At 39.0% G+C, this 15,268-nt stretch overlaps 1 protein-coding gene across 14 annotated transcripts in view; it reads left to right on the top strand.

Moving 5' to 3' along the window:
- SPECC1L (sperm antigen with calponin homology and coiled-coil domains 1 like) overlaps positions 1-15,268 on the top strand; it is a 148,139-nt gene that overhangs the window by 105,685 nt on the left and 27,186 nt on the right. The window lies entirely within an intron of this gene.

The following is a 15,268-nucleotide window of genomic DNA, read 5'->3' as shown; positions in this document are numbered from 1 at the left end:
GACAAATAACAACTAATGAGATTGAGTTAGTAATCAAAATACTTCTAGCAAAGAGAAGCCCAGGACCAGATTACTTTACTGGTTAATTCTTCCAAATTTTAAACGAGGAATTAATAGCAATACTTCTCAAACTCTTCCAAAAATCAAAGAAAATATAACTTCCTAACTCATTCTGTGAGGCCATCATTACTCTCATACCAAAAATGGAAAAAGATATTACAAAAAAAGAAAACTGCAAAAGCCCTCAACAAAATAATGACAATATCCAGCAGTATATTAAAGAAGATTATACACCCTGACCAAGTGTTCTTTATCCCAGCAATGCAAGGTTGGTTCAACATATGAAAATGAATTAATACTGTAATACCATATTGTTAGAATAAACGGAAAAAAAACACATGATCATCTCACTAGACACTGTAAAAGCATTTGGTAAAATCCAGCAGCCATTTATGATTTTAAAAAATTCAACAAACTAGGAATAAAAGGTAATTTTCTCAATCTAATAAAGGGTACCTATGAAAACCCACAGTTGGCTGGGCACAGTGGCTTATGCCTGTAATCCCAGTACTTTGGGAGGCCAAGGCGGGCAGATCACTTGAGGCCAGGAGTTCAAGACCAGCCTAGGCAACCTGCAAAACTCCATCTTTACTAATAAGAAAACTAGCCAGGTGTAGTGGCACACACCTGTAATGCCAGCTACTTGGGAGGCTGAGACATGAGAATCACTTGAACCTGCGAGGTGGAGGTTGCAGTGAGCCGATAACACACCACTGCACTCCAGCCTGGGTGACAGAGTGAGACTCTGTCTCAAAAAAAAAAAAAAAAAAAAATCCCACAGCTTTAACATTATACTTAATGGTGAAGACTGAAAGCTTTCCCCTTAAGATCAGGAACAAGAAAGAATGTCCTTTATCCCCATTTCTATTCAACATTTTTCTGCAAGTTCTAGCTAAGACAAGAAAAAGAAAGAAAAGGCATCCAGATAGGAAAAGAAGTAAAATGATCTCTATTTGCAGATGATGTGATTTATGTCTAGATTTTTTTAAGAGATGGGGTCTCACTGTGTTGCCCAGTCTGGGTTCAGACTTCTGGGCTTAAGTGGTCCTCTCACTTCCAACACCCTGAGTAGCTGGGACTACAGGTGTAGGCCATCACATCCAGCTTATATCTAGAAAACCTTTAAGAATTCACATAAAAACTGTTGGAACTAGTAAATCCAGAAAAGTTGAAGATGCAAGATCAATATACAAAACTCACTTGGATTTACATATAGTAACAGTAAATTAAAACATTTCCATATATAGCAGCATCAAAAAGAATAAACTATTTAGGAATAAATTTAACCAAGGAGGCACAAGTCTAATACACTGAAAAATACAAAACATTGCTGAAAGAAACTAAAATCTAAATAAATGGAAAGACATACCTTGTTCATGGATTAGAAGTTCTGATACATGCTGCAACTTGAATGAACTTTGAATATTTTATGCTAAGAGAAAGAAGCCAAACATAAAACTTCAACCTAAAAAGACTTCCACACTCAGGCCTGAAAAGCCTCAAGTTTTGTTGAACGGCAGGAACGTGAATGCTGGCAGTTTCAAGTTGGTTGTAGAACTGAAACCTCAAGCATAAATGAAAATTACACAATCACTTAGTTTTTTTTTTTTTTCTTAAGAACTTTTTTTATTGAGATATGCCACAGAAGATACAATTCATCCACTTAAAATATACATTTCAGTGGGTTTTTTTTTTTTTCAAAGTGTATTCAGAGTTGTATAACCATTACCACAACCAGTTTTAGGCTATTTTTACCACTCCATAAAGAAATCCTATACCCATTAGCAGTCATTCTCTTGATTACTACAGGCAACCACTAATGTACTTTCTGTCCTGTAGATTTCTTTATTATGGACATTTCCTATAAATGGAATCACACAATATATGGTCCTCTGTGACTGGCTTCTTTCACTTAGCATCATGTTTTTAAGGTTCATCCATGCTGTAGCATATACTAGTACCTCATTCCTTTTTATGGCCAAACAATATTCCATTGTATGGGTATGCCACATATTTCTCCATTCTTCTGTTCAAGATGGTGTTTGTGTTGCTTACACTTTTGGGGGGGTTATTATATATGTCACTGTTAAGAACTTTTTTTTTTGACATGAGGTCTCACTATGTTTCCCAGGCTGGTCTCAAGTGATCTTCCCACCTCAGCCTCCCAAGTAGCTGGATCTACAGGCACATCCCACCCTGCCTGGTTTGTTGTAGACATTTGTGTACAACAAATTTTTACATGGACTTATGTAGTTTTCTCATCTTCTTGTCCATCTTCTAGCCTGCTACCAAAGTGTTTTTGAAATTGATCTTGTTACTTCTCTTTAAGCTGCTTCATTTGTTTCCCCTTTGTAATTTGGTTAAAGTCCATGATCTTGGCTTGAAGAGGCAAGACCCCATAGTTTATGGAACATTTTAAGCCCACTCCTTGATCTATGAGCTGCAGAATGGATGTTGTATTAGCAGACAGGAAAACAACATTAATCTCCTTGTATCATCATTAGAGCTCCTGGCTGACTGGTTACATTGTCAATGAGCAGTAATATTTTGAAAGGAACAGTGGGCTTAAAATGTTCAATAACTATGCTGTCAACAGATGTGCTGTCATCCAGGCTTTGTTGTTCCATTTATAGAACACAGGCAGAGTAGATGTAGCATAACTCTTAAGAGCCCTAGGATTGTGGGACTGGTAAGTGAGCATTGGCTTCCACTTAAAGTCACCAGCTGCTTAGCCCCTAATGAAAGAGACAGCCTGTCCTTTGAAGCTTTGAAGCCAGGCATTGACTTCTCCTCTGTAGCTATGAAAGTCCTAGATGTCATCTTTTTTTAATAGAAGGCTGTTTTATCCACATTGAAAATTGTTGTTTAGTGTGGCCACCTTCATCAGTGATCTTAGCTAGATCTTCTGGGTAACTTGCTGCAGCTTCTATATCAGTACTTGCTGCTTCACCTTGCACTTGTATGTTATGGAGATGGCTTCTTTCCTTCAATATCATGAGCCAACCTCTGCTAGCTTCAAACTTTTCTTCTGCAGCTTCGTCACCAATCTCAGCATTTATAGAATTGAAGAGCGTTAGGGCCTTGCTGTGGATTCAGCTTTGGCTTAAGGGAATGTTGTAGCTGGTTTGATCTTTTATTCAAAGCACGAAAACTTTCTCCATATCAGCAATAAGGCTGTTTTGCTATCTTATCATTTTTATATTCACTGGTGTAGCACTTTTAATTTCCTTCAAGAACTTTTCCTCTGCATTCACAACTTGGCTAACTGGCACAAGAGTCCTAGCTTTCAGCCTTTTGGCTTTTGCCATGCCTTTCTCAATTAGCTTAAGCATTTCTAGATTTTGATTTAAAGTGAAAGATGTGCAAGTCTTCCTTTTACTTGAACACTTAGAGGCCATTGTAGGGTTATTTATTGGCCTAATTTTAATATTTTTATTTCTCAAGGAATAGGGAAGCCCAAGGAGAGGGAGAGAGAATGGCTAGTCAGTGGATCATTCACAACACACAGAACTTTATAGATTAAGTTCACTGTCTTATATGGGCACAGTTCATGGCACCCCAAAACAATTACTATAGTAACATCAAAGACCACTGGTAATGCATCACCATAACAGTTATAATAATAATGAGAAAGTTTAAAATATTGTAAGAATTACCAAACTTGACCCAGAGACATTGAAGTGAGCACATACTGTTGGCAAAATGGTACCAACAGACTTGTTTGGTACAGGGTTGCCACAAACCCTCAATTTGTAAAAAACGCAGGGTCCATGAAGCACAAGAAGATGAAGTACCATCTGAGGTGTGTCTGTATTTTCTTCCATGCTGTTAGGTGTCTTCATATAACCTAAGTTTTAAATTTTGCTAGACAATAACTTAAGTAATTTTAGAACATTATAAATTACTTCCCCTTGAAGAATCGCTTGTGATTAGGAGTTTGAGACCAGCCTGGGCAACATAGTGAGATCTTCTCTCTATTAAAATTAAAAAAGAAATAGCGAGGCATGGTAGCAATCCTCCCACCTCAGCCCAGCTACTTGGAGGGCTGAGGCAGGAGGATGACTTGAGCCGGGAAGTTGAGGCTGCTGTGAGCCATTATTGCGCAACCGCACTCCTGCCTGGACAACAGAGCAAAACCCTGTCCCGAGAAAAAAGAAAAAAAAATTTACTTCCTCTTTGATTATAGAACTTTCCCATGTATCAAGTTGATTAAATGGAGATAATTCAAACATTAAGTCAATTATTCCATGCCTCTTGGATTCTTCTATATTTACCTCAATAAATATAGAGAAATACATATACATACAAATCAATAATTTGAAGTTTTTTCCATTTACTTGGTACTTAAAATGCAGGTGGAAATATGATATAGGATGGTTAATCATACATTAGGAAAATTCTTTTTGTACACTTGACAGTCTTGGCCACAAACCCAATTCTCTGCTTTCTTATTTCCTATGGGCACTTCTCTGATGATACATATGTATGGCTTGTGGGAGGCAGTTGGCTTTTGTTTCCTGTGAGACAGATATCTATCTGTTCCTTCACTTTAGAAGTAAAGAGGTTATTGGTTAGTTCATTTCAAGATCTGTAAGTTAACATTGGACAGCCTGAAATGCATAATCTTTTGTTTTTGTTTTTGAGACGGAGTCTCACTCTGTCACCCAGGCTGGAGTGCAATGGCACAATCTCGGCTCACTGCAGCCTCCATCTCCTGGGTTTAAGCAGTTATCCTGCCTCAGCCTCCAGAGTAACTGGGATTACAGGCGCCTGCCACCCCACCCAGCTAATTTTTGTATTCTTAGTGGAGATGGGGTTTCACCATGTTTGCCAGGCTGGTCTTGAACTCCTGACCTCAAGTGATCCACCCTCCTCAGCCTCCCAAAGTGCTGGGATTAAAGGCGTGAGTCACTGCATCTGGTCTGAAATGCATAATCTTTTAAAACTGAAAGCCATATCTAATAGTGTTCTTAATTTGTCAAGAATCGTATGAGAAGTGCCAGTGCCCTTTGCCTGTCTAGCTATAAATGGATGATCATGCCCATCCTTTGGAGCCAGCAGTTTTGGTTCAGTCCTTTGGTCTCTGACTACTCACAGTCTGCAGGAAAGAGCAGGTTGTGACACTTGACTAGTTTATGAGAGCAGAAGCTGTTACGTGACACTTAGCACATACTGCTCCCAGAGGCCCCAGATGGATCATTAATGCTTGGAACGTGCGTGCTTTATGAAGAAGCCGTCTAATCAACAGAGATAGATTCCCTAATACCCATATCATCTTTCGTTAACTCTCTTAAGAGTCACCCTAAAATTACTGTGCTGATCACTGTAATTTCATTAAGCATCCATTACAAAACAAGCCCTCAGTTTAGCTTTTATTTAACAAATACATTTTTCTCCTTTAACTTGTGCCCTGCCATTTATCATACATTGAAGCTTTAGAATAGTAGAATATTTGTGTTGAAAACGTCTTGGCGTTCTGGTTTATTATCAGGTTTACAGATCTGGGACTGAAACCCCCACGAGGATAAATGGCTGCCTCAAGGCTGTTTTGTGAGTCCAGGGCATTATGTAACCAGCTTTCAGTACTTTTGCTTTAAGGGTTGAGTCTTCCTTTTTTTCTCTTTTTTAAAAATCAGTGCCTCTGTTTATACACAATGACGTTTTTAATTTAAATATGGGGCTAACTCTAATAATTTTTAAGTGCTTATCGTGAGAAGTGGTAATCAAATTCCCTATTTCCTTATCTCTAAAATTTCTGCTGTCCAGAAACAACCACTTTTAATTTTTTTAGCTGTTGTCTTTAGGGTTTGATGGTACAAGGTTGATAATACAAGAATAACCAACTGGAATAGGGAAAATGTTTATACTTTCAGTAAACTTTTCTTTGGTTTTAGATTTTATATCTAAGAGCTTGTGTTGCATTACTGTTTTCTTGCCCTGGAAAACCCTAACTGAATGTAATCAAGATGCCCCTAAAGGTTTATTTGAGAGCTTTATTTTGAATGAAAAATCTCATTGTTTTCTGATAAAATGCTAGACCTAGAAATGGATTGGTTAAATCTAAAGAATAATGAAATCACTTAATCTAGTACAAAATAGTTTTAATAAATGAACAAAATATTTTAGTGCTGCCTGAGGTAATTTAATCTCAGGTTAACATTGAGAATACAGTTTTATTGGGGGATGTACTTCATTAATATGTGGGCCACTGAAGAAAAGATTGGATATTTCTTACTGGAGATAAGTGGAATTAAAAGAATTAATGGGTTGGACTGGTTTAGCAGGCATATATTTATGTGTTATGCTTTACTTGAATTCTAAGCTTTTTTGCCTAATATAAAAGCTAATAATTGGCTGGGCGTGGTGGCTCATGCCTGTAATCCCAGCACTTTGGGAGGCTGAGGCAGGTGGATCACGAGATCAGGAGATCGAGACCATCCTGGCTAATACGGTGAAAGCCCATCTCTACTAAAAATACAAAAAATTAGCCAGGCGTGGTGGCGGGCGCCTGTAGTCCCAGCTACTGAGGAGGCTGAGGCAGGAGAATGGCGTGAAACCGGGAGGCGGAGCTTGCAGTGAGCCAAGATCGCGCCACTGCACTCCAGTCTGGGCGACAGAGCGAGACTCTGTCTCAAAACAAAACAAAACAAAAAGCTAATAATTTATCAAATAGTAAGTTCTGTGTCAGGTAGTGTGCTGAGTGTTTAAATAGAAGTTAGGAAATTAAAATAGTTTCTATTCTCAGGAAGTTTATAGACTAGTCAGTAAAAAAAATCAGTAATTAAAACTCAGTAAAGTAAAACTTTTGTTTATGGTTATAAAAGAATATCAGACCAAATCTCTGATGAGACTACTGTAAAAACTGTTTAAAATACAAAAATAAATATCTTTGAAGGCATTGGGGACTAACCAAGGCAGCCAAGTCAAATTTGGCAGGAGCCAAAATTATAGAGAAAAATTCTATTGAGTTGAACCCATATTTACCCTTGCTTTTTTCCCTTAGGGCGGTGGCTAACTCTTCACATGGGGTAAAGGCCAGACAAAGCAGTAGTCCAGAGTTTGTTTCAGAATCACTGAGTAGCAGGACTAAAATTTGAATTGAGGGATTCTGAGGCAGCCAAGATGTTGAGGGTCCAAGATCCTAGGAAAAAGACAACCTCAAGAGTGATGAGGCCCGGCGCGGTGGCTCATGCCAGTAATCCCAGCACTTTGAGAGGCCGAGGCAGGCGGATCATGAGGTCAGGAGATCGAGACCATCCTGGCTAACATGGTGAAACCGTGTCTCTACTAAAAATACAAAAAATGAGCTGGGTGCAGTGCTGGGCAACTGTAGTTCCAGCTACTTGGAAGCCTGAGGCAGGAGAATGCGTGAACCCGGGGGCAGAGGTTGCAGTGAGCCGAGATCACGCCGCCACTGCACTCCAGCCTGGACAACAGAGTGAGACCCCATCTCTTTGGGAAAATAAAGAGAAAAAGGGTAGTAAACTCAACATTTGACTTAGCTTTTGCTGTTAAGGTATTTTTCAAATTCAGAAGGAGAAATTCAGTAGAGAGCTATTACCAAAGACTTAAAAACTTAAGCACAGTTTTTGTTCTTACAGGAGTAGGTAGACAAAAAAATTAGATTTTTTTTTTTTTTTTTTTTTTTTTTGAGACGGAGTCTCGCTCTGTCGCCCAGGCTGGAGTGCAGTGGTGCAATCTCGGCTCACTGCAAGCTCCACCTCCCGGGTTCACGCCATTCTTCTGCCTCAGCCTCTCTGAGTAGCTGGGACTACAGGTGCCCGCCACCACACCTGGCTAATTTTTTTGTATTTTGAGTAGAGACGGGGTTTCACTGTGGTCTCAATCTCCTGACCTCGTGATCCACCCGCCTCGGCCTCCCAAAGTGCTGGGATTACAAGCGTGAGCCACCGTGCCCGGCCTAAAAATTAGATTTCAAGGCCAGCCAAATGGGAATGACAGTTGGAAATATTCCAGGCCTTCAGTTGAGACCTCAAAAAATTATGTCCTACAAATAAAGGTTGACCAGAAGTTATCAGCTTGAAATCTAACTTCAAAACTTTGATTGAATGAGGTGATCAGCCCTTATTCTAGTTACCTGCCAGAAGAAACTTAGCCTCTATACTCTTTGAAACATAGTATCCTGCATTCCATCAAAATACCAGGCATGACCAAGCACAGTGGCTCATGCCTGTAATCCTAGCACTTTGGGAAACCAAGGTGGGAGGATTATTGGAGGCCAAGAGTTCAAGACCAACCTGGCCAACATAGTGAGACTCTGTCTCTACAATTAATTAATTAATTAATTAATTAAAATACCAGGCATGCCAATAAGCAGGATCAAATGAATGAAAATCAAGAGAAAGAATGACAGGAAAAGAAGAGGTGATCCGGATATTGGAACCCTTAGATAGGCTTTTAAAATAACCGATTTATGAGTTTAAGGAAACAGATGAAGAGATAGTTTTACCGGAGAACTGGAATCTGTAAAATAGAATCAAATGAAAGTTTTATTTTATTTTTTGAGACAGAGTTTTGTTCTTCTTGCCTGAGTACAGTGGTGTGATCTCGGCTCACTGCAACCTCTGCCTCCCAGGTTCAAGTGATTCTTCTGCCTTAGCCTCTTGAGTAGCTGGGATTACAGGCACCTACCACTATGCCCGGCTAATTTTTTTTGTTGTTTTTTTAGTAGCGATGGGGTTTTGCCATGTTGGCCAGGCTGGTCTCAAACTCCAGACCTCAGGTGATCCGCCCACCTGGGCCTTCCAAAGTGCTGGGATTACAGGTGTGAGCCACTGCGCCTGGCCAAATGAAAATTTAAGGATTAAAAAATTCATTAGCTTGAGATAGGAACTCCCATATATGTGTTTCACAACCACTCAACACAGAAAAGACTTGTGAATTAGAGGATTGATCAGTAAGAAATACCCACAGTGAAGCACCGGAAATGAAAGGATGAAAAAAACATAGTGTAATGGAGACAAGGGACATAAAAGAAGGGTTAAGACACATACAACTGGGTTATACTAAGAGAAAAGAGAGGGCTAGGAGTGTCATAAGTGCTAAAAGTCAAGGACAGTGAAAAAAATCTTTAATTGCTAGAGAAAAAAGATATTAGGTTAAGAGGAATAATAAGATCAATAGCTGATTTCTCAATAGGTAACAGAAAGAGGATTTGTCACCAGCAGGCCTATTCTGAAAGAAAAAGGAAGTTCTTGTAGCAGAAAGAAAATAATCCCATAGGGAAACAAAATTTCAGGAAGGAATAAAGAACAGTGGAAGAATAAATGTGAAAGTAAATATATATGAATATTGACTGCAGTGTAATAAAACTATCTTGTTTAAAGATATATGTAGGTTAAAAATTTAAGATAAAATGGTTCAAAAGTTAGGAGGGGGACAGTAAATGTAATTAAGGTGTTGCAAGGTCTGAATTGTTCAGGAAGTTAGAAAATTAATTTGTTGTAGACTCTGAATAAGTGAAGGGTTGCACATTGTAAATCTCTAGGGCTACACTCTGCTACAGTTGACATTGGCTGCATGGAGTTATTGAGAACTTAAAATGTGGCTATTCTGAGTTGAGATGTGCTGTGATTATAAAACACCAGATTCTGAAGACTTAGAAGACTTAATATAGAAAGAGAGAATGTAGGCCGGGCGCAGTGGCTCATGCCTGTAATCCTAGCACTTTGCGAGGTCAAGGCGAGTGTATCATGAGGTCAGGAGATCAAGACCATCCTGGCTAACACAGTGAAACCCCGTCTCAACTAAAAATACAAAAAATTAGGCGGGCACCTGTAGTCCCAGCTACTTGGGAGGCTGAGGCAGGAGAATGGTGTGAACCCGGGAGGCAGAGCTTGCAGTGAGCTGAGATCGCGCCACTGAACTCCACCCTGGGGCACAAAGCGAAACTCCGTCTCAAAAAAAAAAAAAAAAAAAGAATGTAAAATACCTCATTTAAAAAATACTGATTACATGTTGAAATGATAATATTTTTAATATATTTGATAAAATATATATATTTTTTTACTTTTTCAGTGTGGCTACTATAATATTTTAAATCACATATTAACAATTAAAATAACAAAAAATGGAAAATAAGAGGCTAATAGAAGATAAGTAGAATATTAACACTTGATTCATCAAAAATAAGGCAGGAAAGGAGAGAAAAGGAACAAAGAACTAAGGGTATAGTAATAGATGTAAACCCAAATATGTAAAAATCACATTATAGGTAAATAGGCTGAATATTCCAGTTAAAAGACAAAGATTTTCATATTAAAAACAATAGACCCAACCATGATTTGTGTATAAGAGACCCACTTTAAATGGAAAGACTGAAAGTAAAAGAGTTGGAAAAGATGTACTATGCGAGCACTAACCAAAGGACTGCTGGAAGAGCTGTACTAATTTCAAAGCATCATTTCTCAGAAAGAAATATTACTAGAGATCGATATTGTCCGTAATGATAAAGAATTAAAACAATAATAGCCAAGGCACTCTTAGAAAACAACATGGGAAGACTTCATGCTGCCCAGTAAGACCTTTTAGGCACTAAGAGCACATTATAAATTCATCTGTATCAGGTAACATAGCCCCAGAGAATATAAAGGAAAACTGATAGAACTAAAAGGCGAAATAGGCATATTTGGAGATTTTAACACGCTTCTCTCATTAACGAATAGAAAAAGCAAATGAAATTTAGTAGAGCTATAGAAGATGTAAGTAATGCTATTAACTACTTTGTCCTGACTGATCTATAAAACACTGCCCCAGACCACAGTGGATTGCACATTCCTTCTAATTGGCCACAGTATATTCATCAGAATTGGCCACATGCACTGTCAAAAGATTTGAATGAATTAAAGTCCTTCAGAGTAAGTTATCAAAATTGAGGGGAAAATGTGATCTAATCAAAGTAGATGAACAAAAGCATTTGATAAAATTTAACTCCTGTTTATTAGTTTCAAAAAAAAAAAAAAGCCCCACAGAACAAATTTCTAACAAACTGGGAATAAAGGGACTTTTAAAAAGATGATAAAGGGCATCTACAAAAAAATATTTATAGTGGACATTAAGCTGAATGGTGACTTATTGAAAGCTTTCTTCCAGAGATGAGGAAAGAGACAAGACCCTGCCCTCATCACTTCTATTCAGTTTTGTATGTAAAGCTCTATTGGGAGGCTGGGGCAAGAGGACCCCCTGAGGCCAAGAGTTTGAGACTTGCCTGGGCAACATAATGAGACCCCCGTCCCTACAAAAAATTAAAAAATAAAGTTCTAGTCAGTGCAGTAAGGCAGAAAGAGAGATGAGGTATAACAATTGGAAAGAAAGAAAGAAAATTGTTTCCTGACATGAGTATGATATAGGAAATACTAACAAAGATGCATGTAAAATATGAGAGTTAATAGCAAGTGAAAAAAATTTCAGGATCTAATTATTGTTATTGTTATTATTATTATTTTGAGACAGAGTCTTGCTCTGTCATCCAGGCTGGAGTGCAGTGGCGCTATCTCGGCTCACTGCAAGCTCCACCTTCCGGGTTCACACCGTTCTCCTGCCTCAGCCTCCCAAGTAGCTGGGACTACAGGTGCCCGCCACCACACCTGGCTAATTTTTTTTGTATTTTTAGTAGAGACTGAGTTTACTGTGTTAGCCAGGATGGTCTCAATCTCCTGACCTTATGATCCGCCCGCCTCAGCCTCCCAAAGTGCTGGGATTACAGGCGTGAGCCACTGCACCTGGCCCTCAAGATCTAATTTTTATTAGCATTTAAAAAATAAATTATAGCCAGGCTTTGCTATGCCTGCAGCAGATTAGACACAGAATGCCTGATTTAAAAAGCTGATAACACCAAGTGTTGGCAAGGAAGCAGAGAAACAAGAACACTTGCACCCTGCTGAGAGGGCTCTAAACTGTTCTAGCCAGTTTGGAAAACGTTGGCAGTATCTGCTGAAGTTGAATAGTCTCCATAAGAATCAAAAGCTGGAAACAACCCAAATAATCATTAAGACGTGAATGGATAAATGAATTGTGATATATAAGGTACTACAAAACAAGCAAAAAAAAGAATAAACTGTTGCAACATGCAGCAGCATGGATGAATCTCACACATGTAATATTGAGCAGAAGCAGCCAGATGCACCAGAGTCTAAACTATGATTCCATTTAAATGAAGCGAAAACAGTGGTGAGATTAATCTCTTATGATGTCAGAATAGTGGTTATCTTTAGGGGAACTGAGGGATCCTTTCTGGGATTCTGATTACATTCTGTATCTTGATTTGGGGGAGGCGGCTACATGGTATATTCACTTTGTGAAAATTCTTTTAGCTGTACTTATCATTTGGGTACTTCACGTATATTGAGCAAAAATTAAGGAAAAAAATTTTTTGGTATTGTCAGGAATGTTGTCGCCCCAATTATCTGTGGTTTTGAGGTTTTTGTGTCACGTTTCTGATATTTTACACTTCTTCATTTATTCCAGATGATTTATTAAGATTCATTAGATTCATTTTGTTTTCTATATAAAACAAATAATTTATAATTCTGTATTTGTTTTCTATTACTATTGAAATTACTACAAATGTAGCAGCTAAAACAACACATATTTTTCATCTTAGAATTGTGTTGGTTAGAAGTCCAACATGGCTCTTACTGGACTAAAATCAATGTGTCAGCAGAGCTGTGTTCTTTTCTCAAGGCTTTAGGGGAGAATCTATTTCCTTGCCTTTTCCAGCTTATAGAGACAGCCATGTTTCTTGGCTTGTAGCCCCTTCCTCCATCTTCAGTGCCAGCAACAACTGGTCAAGTTGTCACATTGCATCACTCTGACCATAGGTTATCTGCTTTTAAGGCCTTGTGTGATTTGATTGGGTCCACCTGGACAATTCAGGATCATCTTCCTGTCCTTAAAATTCTTTTTTTTTTTATTATTATACTTTAAGTTTTAGGGTACATGTGCACAACGTGCAGGTTAGTTACATATGTATACATGTGCCATGTTGGTGTGCTGCACCCATTAACTTGTCATTTAGCATTAGATATATCTCCTAATGCTATCCCTCCCCCCTCCCCCCACCCCACAACAGGCCCCGGTGTGTGATGTTCCCCTTCCTGTGTCCATGTGTTCTCGTTGTTCAGTTCCCACCTATGAGTGAGAACATGCGGTGTTTGGTTTTTTGTCCTTGTGATAATTTGCTGAGAATGATGGTTTCCAGCTTCATCCATGTCCCTACAAAGGACATGAACTCATCATTTTTTATGGCTGCATAGTATTCCGTGGTTTATATGTGCCACATTTTCTTAATCCAGTCTATCATTGTTGGACATTTGGGTTGGTTCCAAGTCTTTGCTATTGTGAATAGTGCCGCAATAAACATACGTGTGCATGTGTCCTTATAGCAGCATGATTTATAATCCTTTGGGTATATACCCAGTAATGGGATTGCTGGGTCAAATGGTATTTCTAGTTCTAGATCCCTGAGGAATCGCCACACTGACTTCCACAATGGTTGAACTAGTTTAATCACATCTGCAAACTCTCTTGCCATGCAAATAAACATGTTCATAGGTTCCAGAGATTAAGACATCAACAGACATCATAGGTTCCAGAGATTAAGATATCTTATGGGCCTACCACAGATATCTTATAAAGTTATCTTCTGAGAGTTGAGTTTCTAAGATTTAGTTGTGTTTTTATTTTTATAATTCCCGTACCATACAACTCACCAAGTTGGACAGTTCAGTGGTTTTTAGTATATGCACAGAGTTGTATAACCATCATCACAATAAATTTTAGAATATTCTTACCACCTCACAGCCCTAGGCAGCCACCATGGGTTTGCCTGTCCCAGGCATTTCACATAACTGGAATCATTTGTGGTCTTTTGTCACTGGCGTCTTTCACATACCATATTTTTGAGGTTCTTCCACGTGGCATGTGTTAGTACTTCACTCCTTTCTATAACTGATTTTTTTTTTTTTTTTTTTTTTTTTTTTGAGACGGAGTCTCACTCTGTCACCCAGGCTGGAGTGCAGTGGCGCGATCTCAGCTCACTGCAAGGTCTGCCTCCCAGGTTCACACCATTCTCTTGCCTCAGCTTCCCAAGTAGCTGGGACTACAGGCGCCCACCAACACACCTGGCTAATTTTTTGTATTTTTAGCAGAGACGAGGTTTCACCATGTTAGCCAGGATGGTCTCGATCTCCTGACCTCGTGATCCGCCCGTCTCGGCCTCCCAAAGTGCTGGGATTACAAGTGTGAGCCACTGCGCCCGGCCTTTTTTTTTTTTTTTTTTTGGGGGGGGAAAGGATCTATCTACCTCTTTGCTCTACCACAGCCAGAAGTTTCCTAGCATGCGTCATTTTGGGATTGTTTTTTATTTTCCCTACCCTCTTTCCTAAGCAAGGAAAAGAAGTACTTACCTTTATTCTCCCAGAATTGTGTGTCCCCATAGATTGAAGAATCAATAGAGTAAGAACCAGTGAACAGATAAAAATAGCTCAGTCCTTCACAGCTTCCTTTGTAATAATACAAATAGACAAATAGGAGAAAAAGGAAGTGCTCTTTATAAATTGTATGAAGTATTAAGTATGGTACTTGCTACCTGCACAACCCAGGCATGAGATTAGCACTTGGTGTTAGTCACACTCCCTTAGGCCACTACTCATTCCCACCATTTCAAAGCCTGTGGGTTGAGTAGATTCTTATATAAAGGTGACTTTCCTAACCTAAAGAGATTGGGCCCAAAAGCACAAGTTTCTTCTGATTCTTCCTAGACACTACATACTGGAAAAGACAAGGGAATAGAGACGCTTCCTTTTCACATGTCATCCCTCTTTCCCTTATGTGTCCAGCCTTGAGGGGGGGAATGTTATTTCTACTCATCCCCTACCCTCACCCTTTAAAAAAAAAAAAAAAAAAAAAGAGGACTTTAGTTTCCTCTGTGGAAAACATTCCAGAATGCCGCTCTTCCCCTGATCCTTCCTTTTCTCACCCTTCCACCTTCCTGGCATTCTCTCTTCATGATCAGAGTTAGGACTGGGCTAGGGGTGGGTGGCATGAGAAAGGTTAGAGAAAGCTGGGAGTTCTTCCAGTAGACAGAATGCTGTTAAAATAATGCATTAGGAATTCCTCATAGTCCAAGCAGAGCTTAGTTGGTTTAATTTCCTCTTCTATAACTGGAATCTTAGGTCACAGGAATTAC

Source organism: Nomascus leucogenys, chromosome 7b (assembly GCF_006542625.1).
Source record: "Nomascus leucogenys isolate Asia chromosome 7b, Asia_NLE_v1, whole genome shotgun sequence".
Classification (NCBI taxonomy): domain Eukaryota; kingdom Metazoa; phylum Chordata; class Mammalia; order Primates; family Hylobatidae; genus Nomascus; species Nomascus leucogenys.
The sequence above is the reverse complement of the archived record's forward strand: the minus strand, read 5'-3'. Positions and strand labels throughout refer to the sequence as shown.